We start from the raw sequence: 12,573 nt of genomic DNA on the forward strand, positions 1-12,573 counted from the left end.
TCACAGAATGAAATGTCCAGCTCGCTGAGAAGGGGGCCACTCCCTGTTTGTACTGAATACAAAAAAACTACATAAAAACAAAAAGTGAGCCGGAGTATGAGATGGTATACATGGAACTTGTGAGACCATGTTCACACTGGCCATGAGACAAAGAGAAACCAAGGAAAAAAAAGAAAAAAAAAATTGTGAAAACATACCCTGCTGTAACTAAATAAAAGCATAGTGCATATAAACATAGGGTACTTAGTAAACACTGTTTTTGATCAAAAAAAGCTCTGGCTGGTGTAAATCGGCGCACGCATGCGCACTAGCCACCTCTCCACACTTAGACGTGGTGGAAGGAGCAGGCAACTGGACGACCCAAGGCACGGCCAAGAACGGCAGCCGGCGCCTGGGCGCAACAGGAACCGCAGCAGGCTGCTTGCGGCTATGGCGGCGCCGGTTCGCAACAATGCTGCTCACTGGCGTTACGGTGCTCCTCACCAAACTCCAACACGACTCCCCTCACAATTGAACGAAATGTTTCCGCGGTGGCTCCTTGATGTAACACATACCTTTAGCTTTTCCTTCTGTTCATAGACAGCATCTCCAAGTCCACACCCGAAGACCAATTTGCTATTGCTATAGTGACCAAACAGACAAAGGCAGATCCAAAAAAACAGCAGCCCCTTGTGTGTAGTCTGCAACAATGCATGCAATGAACGGCAAATAAGCATGTTGCATTGACAGTGGCTAAAGCAGAGCAATACACCCTCACGCTATCAATTCATATCCATGTGACACTTCATGGAGGAAGTACTCAAAGGTGTGAGTTTTTGCCTTCTACTTAGAGATTGTTGACAAATCTTACAGATTACATGACTTGGGTGATCCTTTGCGATGTCCAAAAAGTCCCAGGCTAGGCAAGGCTTACAGCCCATGTGACCTGCATAGCCAGCATGACTTATGCTCAGAGGCAGAGTTGTGGCCGAGGATTCAGTTACTGACGTGCTTCCAGTACTTTGTCTCTGTCCAGGAAGACACAACGTAAACTTGTCGTCAGTAGCATCCTCCTCCACCTCCTCTGCTGACGTCATCGACTGGCTGACTTTGGTTTGACAGTATGTGGGGTCTCCAACCTCATCATCACCCTGTGTGTTTTCATTCCCCTTGTCCTGAGTCCTCCGTGACAACCTCTTCCTGCCCTGACCGAATAGCAAAGTTGTCGTTACAATCAGGTATCTGAGTCTCCTCATTATGTTCCCCATTGTCTCCACCAGGATGATGTACGGTTTGGAAATGAAGGTGTACATTATGCTCAGCACCTTCTTCATCAGGGCCTGGATCCGACTCACAAAGCTTCTGGCCATCTGTGCAGATCATTTCCCCTGTCTCCTGGAACTCGCTGCCTCAACATGTCAGATTATCTGCGACACCCGCAAGCTTCAAACGGAACCTGAAAAATCATCTGTTGAGAAATGACTATAACCTTCAATGACACCACCACCGTGCGTAGCTGCCACCCAACCTACACCACACATCTCCTCCCCAAAATACTTTACAATGTAGTCCCGCAAGGGCTGGGCCCTCTTCCCTCTGTATCAGTCTGTCTATTGTTACTTGTATATGTATTCTGTATGTAACCCCCTTCTCATGTACAGCACCATGGAATCAATGGTGCTCTATAAATAAATAATAATAATAATAATAACTTCTTTGTCTGTACTCACTGCAGGTTTGGAGCAGACCTCTGATTCCCAGGCTATAGTGTGACTGAACAGCTCTGCAGACTCAACCATCTCTGTTACCCCATACTCAGCAGGGCTGGTGGAAACTTGAGAGCTGTTAGGAAGCAAGTGCAATTGGGTTGACACCACAGTGGAATGGAGTATTTGTGATATTGAACTTGAGGTAAAGAAGAGGCCACTTTATGGAGCACTTGAGATCCATTGAAGCAGCTGCTGTTTTGGTGCCTCATCTACATTTGTTAGCGATGGTCGTGTCCGTGAAAAAAGGATCATATCAGATTATCCACGGGAAGAAGTACACCTGTTATTTTGGCTGTTATTTGTTGTTACGAATTGGAGCCGCCGTAAAACGCAAGCAACCTGCTGCAGTTCCAGTTGCGCCCAGGCGTCAGCTGCCATTTAGGGCTGTGACTCGGGTTGTCCAGCTGGCTGCTTTCTCCTCCACGTCTAAGTGTGGAAAGGCGGCTAGTGCCATTGCGTGTGCTGATTTACCCCAGCCGCAGCCTAACTCCAGTGTTTTGCCTAGTGAGTATGCTCAGCCTGACTGTGCCATTCCTGAGGCTAAGTCTTAATTTCGGGCTACAGCGCATGCTCCCACACTTAGTGCGAAAAGCCTCTTTGCATAGGTACTTGGACTTCTGGCCAGGTCTAAGTCCTGTGTTGTGCCTAGACACCATGCTGAAGCTGATAGTCTTTTTTCGGAGACTGTATTTCATGCTACTGAGCATGCTCAGGCACTTACTGCATCAAAGGCTAGGTCCGGTAATGATCTCTTTGGCCCTGCCCCTGATGTGGGGGGCCCATATAGACCACTGGGCATCAGGTGTCCTGACGATGTGGCCAGGCAACTCCCAACTGGCTTGCAGAGGCCTGCCCCTATGACTTGTCACCTCATTATTGTTGGTCAGGCGAGGACTGGTGAGGTGTTTGGGTTGTGGCTGCCATGAGGTCATCATTGAAGTGGCGGTTCCGAATAGGACGCTAGTTATGCCACTCATGACGTGTCACTCTGCTTTTGTCTCCAGGAGGTACATTGTGGTCCACCCTGGTTTGGGGCGGACCCAGGTTATAAAAAAGGCTGGAGCCAACAAGGAGGTGCGCAGTCTTCTATTATGTGCACAAATAAAGGGTGGTCGTGCACCACTGCTTGTCACCTGCGGTACCGCATATATCCGGGGTTTCACTTGCCGGTGGTTCACATCCAAAGTGGGGTGTGCGTCACGAAACAAGATCCAAGGATGATAAGGTAAGAAAAAGGACCGCACTCCTTCGCTGTGCTGTAAACTTTATTCAAACAGTACATAATAAAAGTACACAAAGCAAATGGGAGACTTTTATGAGCATCCTGAATAGGGCTTGTGCAGAAAATATACCCTATGGGAACAAACATGCTAGAAATAGGAGGAAACCCCTATGGCTAAATAGAGATGTAAGGGAAGCAATAAAAGAAAAACAGAAAGCCTTAAAAGAATTAAAGAGGGTAGGTAGTGATGAGGCATTATATAATTATAGAAAATTAAATAAAATATGTAAAAAGCAAATTAAGTTAGCTAAGTTTGAGACAGAGAGACTCATTGCGAGAGAAAGTAAAAATAATCCTAAAATATTCTTTAACTACATAAACAGTAAAAAACTGAAAAGCGATAGTGTTGGCCCCCTTAAAAATAGTCTTAGTGAAATGGTGGAAGGGGATGAGGGTAAAGCCAACCTGCTGAATGACTTTTTTTCTACGGTTTTTATACAAGAAAATGCCATGGCAGATGACATGACCAGTGATACCATAAATTCACCCTTGAATATTACCTGCTTAACCCAGCAGGAAGTACGCCGCCGCCTCGAAATCACTAAGGTTGACAAATCTCCGGGCCCAGATGGCATACACCCCAGAGTACTACAGGAATTGAGTTCTGTGATAGATAGACCATTATTTTTAATCTTCTCAGATTCCTTAATAACAGGGTCGGTACCGCAGGACTGGCGCATAGCAAATGTGGTGCCAATATTCAAAAAGGGGACAAAAACTGAGCCGGGAAATTATAGGCCGGTAAGTTTAACCTCTACGGTTGGTAAAATCCTTGAGGGTTTCTTGAGAGATGCTATACTGGAGTATCTCAAGAAAAATAACCTTATGACAGAGTATCAACATGGGTTTATGAGGGATCGATCCTGTCAAACTAATTTGATCAGCTTCTATGAAGAGGTAAGTTCAAGTCTGGACCAGGGAAATGCAGTGGATGTTGTGTATATGGACTTTTCAAAAGCTTTTGATACGGTGCCACACAAAAGGTTGGTACATAAAATGAGATTAATGGGGATAGGGGAAAATATGTGTAACTGGGTTAAAAACTGGCTCAGTGATAGGAAACAAAGGGTGGTTATTAATGGTACGTACTCGGACTGGGTCTCAGTTCATAGTGGGGTACCACAGGGGTCAGTATTGGGCCCGCTTCTTTTCAACATATTTATAAATGACCTTGTTGGGGGCATGCGGAGTAGAATTTCAATATTTGCAGATGATACTAAACTCTGCAAGGTAATCAATACAGAGGAGGATAATTTTATATTACAGGGAGATTTATGTAAATTGGAGGATTGGGCTGAGAAGTGGCAATTGAAGTTTAATGTAGATAAATGTAAGGTCATGCACTTGGGTAGAGGAAATAACATTTATGATTATGTACTTAATTGTAGAACACTGGGTAAAACAGACACAGAAAAAGACTTGGGTGTATGGGTGGATGGTAAACTTCACTTTAGTGGCCAGTGTCAGGCAGCTGCTGCCAGGGCTAATAAAATAATGGGATGTATTAAAAGAGGTATAAGTGTTCATGAAAAAAATATAGTTCTACCTCTGTACAAGTCACTAGTGCGACCGCACTTAGAATACTGTGTACAATTCTGGTCACCGATATATAAGAAGGACATAGCTGAATTGGAGAGGGTGCAGAGAAGAGCGACCAAGATTATTAGAGGAATGGGTGGGCTGCAATACCAAGACAGGTTATTAAACTGGGGGTTATTTAGTTTGGAAAAACGAAGGCTTTAGGGGGATCTAATCACAATGTATAAATATATGAGGGGACAGTACAGAGACCTTTCCAAAGATCTTTTTACACCTAGGCCTGCGACTGGAACACGGGGGCATCCGCTATGTCTTGAGGAAAGAAGGTTTAATCATAATCACAGACGAGGATTCTTTACTGTACGAGCAGTGAGACTATGGAACTCTCTGCCGCATGATGTTGTAATGAGTGATTCACTACTAACATTTAAGCAGAGCCTGGATGCCTTTCTTGAAAAATTTAATATTACCAGTTATGTATATTAGATTTTTTTCCCCATTGGAACTTGTTTGCCACATTGGGGTTTTTTTTGCCTTCCTCTGGATCAACATGTTAGGCTACGGGTTGAACTAGATGGACTTAGAGTCTCCCTTCAACCTTAAAAACTATGATACTATGATACTATGATACAGGTGCAAGGTAAAAAGCTGGAGGCAACCTATATGCCAGCTCCTGCTATGGTCCATAGCAGTAGCTGGCATACAGGTTGCCTCCAGCTTTTTACCTTGCACCTGTTTGAATAAAGTTTCCAGCACAGCGAAGGAGTGCGGTCCTTTTTCTTACCTTAGCAGTCTTCTATTATGCTCCGAAAGAGCACACCTCCATGTGTTGAACCCATTGCGGCTTTAGGCCAGAGGTAGGCAGGGATAGGGCATCGATGCAGGCCACCACCACAGTTGGTGACGCAGAACGGTTAAGACCAGCTCCTGTCCTACCAGTCCTGCTAGTGCAGCACAGTGGCATTAACAGGCCTGCTGCTGCTGATGCGCCTGCTGTCCACAGGTGTGGCCCCTACGCACATGGACAGTGTACCCAATGGCTCCTGTGTTGTTAACAGGGAGTTCCTGGGCTGGGTGGGCGTGTGGACCCTGTGACGCTAACAGGTCTCCCAGTCTCCAGATCCGAGTGTCGTTTAACTCAGTTCAGGCTACTATTAGTTTCAGAGTCACCCAGCTCTGTATCCTCCACCTAACCTTCCAGTTCCAACCACAGTCTCCCTCGTTTCCACTAATTGGGCCACACACACCCCACTTGACTGGCATCAGTTGACCCCCATTTTCAAAATGAAAAAGATGCTTTGCATGAAGCACTCTCAAAAATACATGTGCCTTTCGCCTCCCCTGGATGACCCAGGAGAAGAAAAGTCCTCTGTGATCCATGACTTCCTCATCTTGGTGAACGTTAGTATGTCCACATTGTTAGTGGACAGACGTGTGTGCTTATCTGTCAGCAGACCTCCAGCAGCACTGAAGACACGTTCCGAGAGAACGCTGGCTGCGGGACATGACAAGATCCCCAAGGTGTTCGTGGCGAGCTCAGGCAATTTATCCAGATTGGAAGCCTAAAATGAGCAAGGCTCAAGTTGCACAGTAATGGCATCGATGTTCCCTTGCATATACTCATATATCTGTGTCTCCTCCTCTTTTTCCTCATCCAGCTGTTTAGTTTTCATATGGGTATTTGTCCTTGTCACTTTCCAATGTGTTTGTGTTGTTTTGGGAGTTGTTTGGCACCTTTTGGACAACTTTGAGGGTGTTTTCCAGGTGTTTTTAGGTGTTTGTGATTTCCTCCCATTGTTTTCAATGGGGTTCGAGAGGTTCGTCGAATGGCTCATCGAACGGCTCGTTGAACGGGGCACCGTTTGATGAACCGAACTCGAACTCTAGGGGGATGGCGCATCTCTAGTCAGGAGTCCGCTCCCCGGCTTGTGAATGTCGGAAGAGCCCGTTTGCCCGCAGACGCTGGCCCGTGGGATCTCTGAGCCGTGGCGGTGGCTGCTTATCCCCCTCGTTGGGCTGTTGTCTTCTATGAGGGACTTTGGGTGGGAAAGAACCTCAAGTCCAGATCGCAATCAGTTAATTAACTCAGTCCAGTAGTTTCTAGACCTCGTTTCAGGGTCTGAGTACCCCCTCTTGTGCTCCATTTTCCGAGTCGGTTCCCCGGGTCGGTACCGGCGGGCCACTACCCTGTCCCGGTCCACCACGGTTCCACCGAGCCGTCTTCCCGTCTCCTGCAGACAGAGGCCTCCGTATGTCTCCTAGCCAGAGGTACCTGTCAGACAGTTGCAGACCTGACACAGGCCAGACCTCCTCTCAACTCTCCCTCCAAACTGCTCTCCCAGACTCAACTGTTTACTTTTTCCTGCCTCTGGCTCTCTGAACCCCTCGGTGGGTGTCCCAAATGCCTGGCTCCACCCCCTGGTGTGTCCATCCAGCCCTGAGGGAGGTGACTAGGGTTTAATGTGGTTGGCTGGTGTTACCAAGTGAGGGGACTGGTGTTGTGCGGGGCTCTATCTGTGACTACCTGGCTTGTCCAGGGCATCACACATTGAGGACCTGCTGTGGAACGTATTGAGGATTTGCTGTGGAACTTATCGAGGATTTGCTGTGGAACGTATGGAGGACCTGCTGTGAAACATATTCAGGATTTGCTGTGGAACATATCAAGGACCTGCTATGGAGCGTATCGAGGATTTGCTGTGGAACATATTGAGGACCTGCTGTGGAACATATTCAGGATTTGCTGTGGAACGTATCGAGGACCTGCTGTGGAACATATTGAGGACTTGTTGTGGAATGCATCAAGGACCTTTCCTGCTGGCAGGACCGCTGTCAAATGTATTGAGGACCTGCTGTGGAACGCATCAAGGATCTGCTCTGCTGGGGAATCGCTGTTTAACGCATTGATGACCTGCTTTGGGATGCATTGAGGACCTACTCTGCGAAAAGAAACGCTGTTTAATGCATCAATGACCTGCTGTGGAACGCATCTGTGACACACCAGAACTAGTCAGGGTGTCCCAGGGTGCCGAACTTTTTTTTATCTTGATTGGTGCAGGACTCAACCCTCATGGTTCTGGAATCCTAAGTTTTTGTATTGCTCCTTCAGCATGCAAATCCTAGTCACACCTCACACCCTGTCAGGCACACCAGTGCGTGGTCTAGCTGGAAAAGGGCCACTCGCCTAGGGGTCAGGCAGACTGGTGGGAGGGAGGAAGACAGAGAGAGGACGTGGAGAGCAAAGCTTAGACAGTTGAGTAGTAGCTCCCAAAGAGTGAGGCACTGGGAGTTGGAGCTCCCTGGGGACTTTTGGCTAGGTCGCAGACAGTGGTCTGGGACCCGAGGAGTCAGAGACCCAGTCGCAGGGTATTGGGGAAAGGTGCCAGGCTTAGTTTTGGGGAATGGCGGGCACCGGGGTACCTAGTAACCGAACTGGACCGAACATGGTGGGGTACTGGACACTAGATCAGGGAGTGGCTTCACACAACCGAGATATGTAGCCTGTGGAGGATAGTCTCTTTATGGACTTTCCCCAAGAGCTCAAAGATCGAAAGCATCAACACAACGAGGGGGACAGGGCTTTCCAGCTTATCCGGCCAACTGAAATCCTAAGTGTCAGCCATCGAGAGCACAGCTTCACTACTTAACAGTGGGGAGCGGGACCCTGACAGCTTCAAGCATAGGGGTCACAACGGACACTATAATACAGTGCATGGAGGCAAGGTACAGACCATCATCAATACCAAAGGGAGCGGACTCCCGGACAAGCTCCCCTGAAGTGGCAGCGGCACACAGAGACTTCGTTTACCTTTGTGTCAGAGTCTGCTTTGCGGTCGCATCACTACCAACACCGCCGTAGTGAGTACGCTGTCTTCCCCTGCTTCCAATCTGCACCACACTCCCCTTCACCTCCATTATCCAGAGTCCCGCGGGCTCCCTTACCCGTGGAGGAAACGTCATTTGTCTGCCCCACTCCATCTTCCCTGGGTACTCCCATCGGCAGTGGCGGTACTCCCCTTACCGCGAACCACGGATGGTATCACAAACTCTTATCCCCTGTAAATACCCCCTTTTCATTTGAAGTGGCCACAAGCCCCTGGGTCTGGAGACTCTTGAGCCACAGCAGACCCCGGATCTGAGCGGTTCGACCGCTGCAGGAGCAGCACACATCGAGAACCTGCTCTGCTGACAGGACCGCTGTTTAACGCATCGATGACCTGTTGTGGGATGCATCGAGGACGTACTCTGCTGAGAGGACGGCTGTGGAACGCATTGAAGACCTGTTGTAGAATGCATCGAGGACCTGCTTGTGGAACTCATCGAGGACCCGCTCTCCTGGGAGAACCGCTGTGGAACGCATGAGGACCTGCTGGGAGTGCCTACTGTGGAACGAAGCAGGGCATGGAAGCAATGCAGATATGCTTGGTCTGGTAAGTGTGATTCTCTTGGGGGCATCAGCCTTCTTTTGGGGGTAAACTAACCCCCAACCTGTATTTCCCCAAAAATAAGCCCTACCCCGAAAATAAGCCCTAGTGCATTTTTCCAGGCAATAATTAATATAATACAGTGTATTATTTTAGGTGAAACATGGTATATATGGAGTTTTTTTTTTGTTTTATAATTTGAACACATTTTTTTTCAGCTGTAATAAACTCGCTTATTCTAATACAGTCAGGGCCAGAGATATTTGGACAGTGACACAAGTTTTGTTATTTTAGCTGTTTACAAAAACATGTTCAGAAATACAATTATATATATAATATGGGCTGAAAGTGCACACTCCCAGCTGCAATATGAGAGTTTTCACATCCAAATCAGAGAAAGGGTTTAGGAATCATAGCTCTGTAATGCATAGCCTCCTCTTTTTCAAGGGACCAAAAGTAATTGGACAAGGGACTCTAAGGGCTGCAATTAACTCTGAAGGCGTCTCCCTCGTTAACCTGTAATCAATGAAGTAGTTAAAAGGTCTGGGGTTGATTACAGGTGTGTGGTTTTGCATTTGGAAGCTGTTGCTGTGACCAGACAACATGCGGTCTAAGGAACTCTCAATTGAGGTGAAGCAGAACATCCTGAGGCTGAAAAAAAAGAAAAAAATCCATCAGAGAGATAGCAGACATGCTTGGAGTAGCAAAATCAACAGTCGGGTACATTCTGAGAAAAAAGGAGTTGACTGGTGAGCTTGGGAACTCAAAAAGGCCTGGGCGTCCACGGATGACAACAGTGGTGGATGATCGCCGCATACTTTCTTTGGTGAAGAAGAACCCGTTCACAACATCAACTGAAGTCCAGAACACTCTCAGTGAAGTAGGTGTATCTGTCTCTAAGTCAACAGTAAAGAGAAGACTCCATGAAAGTAAATACAAAGGGTTCAGATCTAGATGCAAACCATTCATCAATTCCAAAAATAGACAGGCCAGAGTTAAATTTGCTGAAAAACACCTCATGAAGCCAACTCAGTTCTGGAAAAGTATTCTATGGACAGATGAGACAAAGATCAACCTGTACCAGAATGATGGGAAGAAAAAAGTTTTGAGAAGAAAGGGAACGGCACATGATCCAAGGCACACCACATCCTCTGTAAAACATGGTGGAGGCAACGTGATGGCATGGGCATGCATGGCTTTCAATGGCACTGGGTCACTTGTGTTTATTGATGACATAACAGCAGACAAGAGTAGCCGGATGAATTCTGAAGTGTACCGGGATATACTTTCAGCCCAGATTCAGCCAAATGCCGCAAAGTTGATCGGACGGCGCTTCATAGTACAGATGGACAATGACCCCAAGCATACAGCCAAAGCTACCCAGGAGTTCATGAGTGCAAAAAAGTAGAACATTCTGCAATGGCCAAGTCAATCACCAGATCTTAACCCAATTGAGCATGCATTTCACTTGCTCAAATCCAGACTTAAGACGGAAAGACCCACAAACAAGCAAGACCTGAAGGCAGCGGCTGTAAAGGCCTGGCAAGGCATTAAGAAGGAGGAAACCCAGCGTTTGGTGATGTCCATGGGTTCCAGACTTAAGGCAGTGATTGCCTCCAAAGGATTCGCAACAAAATATTGAAAATAAAAATATTTTGTTTGGGTTTGGTTTATTTGTCCAATTACTTTTGACCTCCTAAAATGTGGAGTGTTTGTAAAGAAATGTGTACAATTCCTACAATTTCTATCAGATATTTTTGTTCAAACCTTCAAATTAAACGTTACAATCTGCACTTGAATTCTGTTGTAGAGGTTTCATTTCAAGTCCAATGTGGTGGCATGCAGAGCCCAACTCGCGAAAATTGTGTCACTGTCCAAATATTTCTGGACCTAACTGTATATACAGTGCCTACAAGTAGTATTCAACCCCCTGCAGATTTAGCAGGTTTACACATTCGGAATTAACTTGGCATTGTGACATTTGGACTGTAGATCAGCCTGGAAGTGTGAAATGCACTGCAGCAAAAAATAATGTTATTTTTTTTTTTAATTGTGAAAAGTTTATTCAGAGGGTCATTTATTATTCAACCCCTCAAACCACAAGAATTCTGTTTGGTTCCCCTAAAGTATTAAGAAGTATTTCAGGCACAAAGAACAATGAGCTTCATATGTTTGGATTAATTATCTCTTTTCCAGCCTTTTCTGACTAATTAATACCCTCCCCAAACTTGTGAACAGCACTCATACTTGGTCAACATGGGAAAGACAAAGGAGCATTCCAAGGCCATCAGAGACAAGATCGTGGAAGGTCACAAGGCTGGCAAGGGTTACAAAACCCTTTCCAAGGAGTTGGGCCTACCTGTCTCCACTGTTGGGAGCATCATCCGAAAGTGGAAGGCTTATGGAACTACTGTTAGCCTTCCACGGCCTGGACAGCCTTTGAAAGTTTCCACCCGTGCCGAGGCCAGGCTTGTCCGAAGAGTCAAGGCTAACCCAAGGACAACAAGGAAGGAGCTCCGGGAAGATCTCATGGCAGTGGGGACATTGGTTTCAGTCAATACCATAAGTAACGTACTCCACCGCAATGGTCTCCGTTCCAGACGAGCCCGTAAGGTACCTTTACTTTCAAAGCGTCATGTCAAGGCTCATCTACAGTTTGCTCATGATCACTTGGAGGACTCTGAGACAGACTGATTCAAGGTTCTCTGGTCTGATGAGACCAAGATCGAGATTTTTGGTGCCAACCACACACGTGACGTTTGGAGACTGGATGGCACTGCATACGACGCCAAGAATACCATCCCTACAGTCAAGCATGGTGGTGGCAGCATCATGCTGTGGGGCTGTTTCTCAGCGAAGGGGCCTGGCCATCTGGTCCGCATCCATGGGAAGATGGATAGCACGGCCTACCTGGAGATTTTGGCCAAGAACCTCCGCTCCTCCATCAAGGATCTTAAGATGGGTCGTCATTTCATCTTCCAACAAGACAACGACCCAAAGCACACAGCCAAGAAAACCAAGGCCTGGTTCAAGAGGGAAAAAATCAAGGTGTTGCAGTGGCCTAGTCAGTCTCCTGACCTTAACCCAATTGAAAACTTGTGGAAGGAGCTCAAGATTAAAGTCCACATGAGACACCCAAAGAACCTAGATAACTTGGAGAAGATCTGCATGGAGGAGTGGGCCAAGATAACTCCAGAGACCTGTGCCGGCCTGATCAGGTCTTATAAAAGACGATTATTAGCTGTAATTGCAAACAAGGGTTATTCCACAAAATATTAAACTTAGGGGTTGAATAATAATTGACCCACACTTTTATGTTTAAAATTTATTAAAATTTAACTGAGCAACATAACTTGTTGGTTTGTAAGATTTATGCATCTGTTAATAAATCCTGCTCTTGTTTGAAGTTTGCAGGCTCTAACGTATTTGCATCTTATCAAACCTGCTAAATCTGCAGGGGGTTGAATACTACTTGTAGGCACTGTATATATATTTTTGCAGCAATTCTTGGATGCTGTGTCATGTAGTTGATTTTTCTCACACTCATTCATAAAGATTCCTATGACAGAAATGAACGCAC

General features: G+C 46.4%; 1 protein-coding gene across 10 annotated transcripts in view; it reads left to right on the top strand.

Annotated features, from left to right (window-relative positions):
• The window catches only part of LOC142254618 (uncharacterized), a 49,668-nt gene that overhangs the window by 13,617 nt on the left and 23,478 nt on the right, over positions 1-12,573 (top strand). For 7 of the 10 annotated variants that reach the window (XR_012727277.1, XR_012727276.1, XR_012727280.1 and 4 more), the window contains one exon: positions 1,260-1,690. The exons of the other annotated variants lie outside the window; for them this stretch is intronic. The gene's annotated coding sequence lies outside the window, so the exon portion shown is untranslated. Of the gene's footprint in view, positions 1-1,259; positions 1,691-12,573 lie in introns of those variants that run through there. 10 annotated transcript variants of the gene reach the window in all.

Source organism: Anomaloglossus baeobatrachus, chromosome 10 (assembly GCF_048569485.1).
Source record: "Anomaloglossus baeobatrachus isolate aAnoBae1 chromosome 10, aAnoBae1.hap1, whole genome shotgun sequence".
Lineage (NCBI taxonomy): Eukaryota > Metazoa > Chordata > Amphibia > Anura > Aromobatidae > Anomaloglossus > Anomaloglossus baeobatrachus.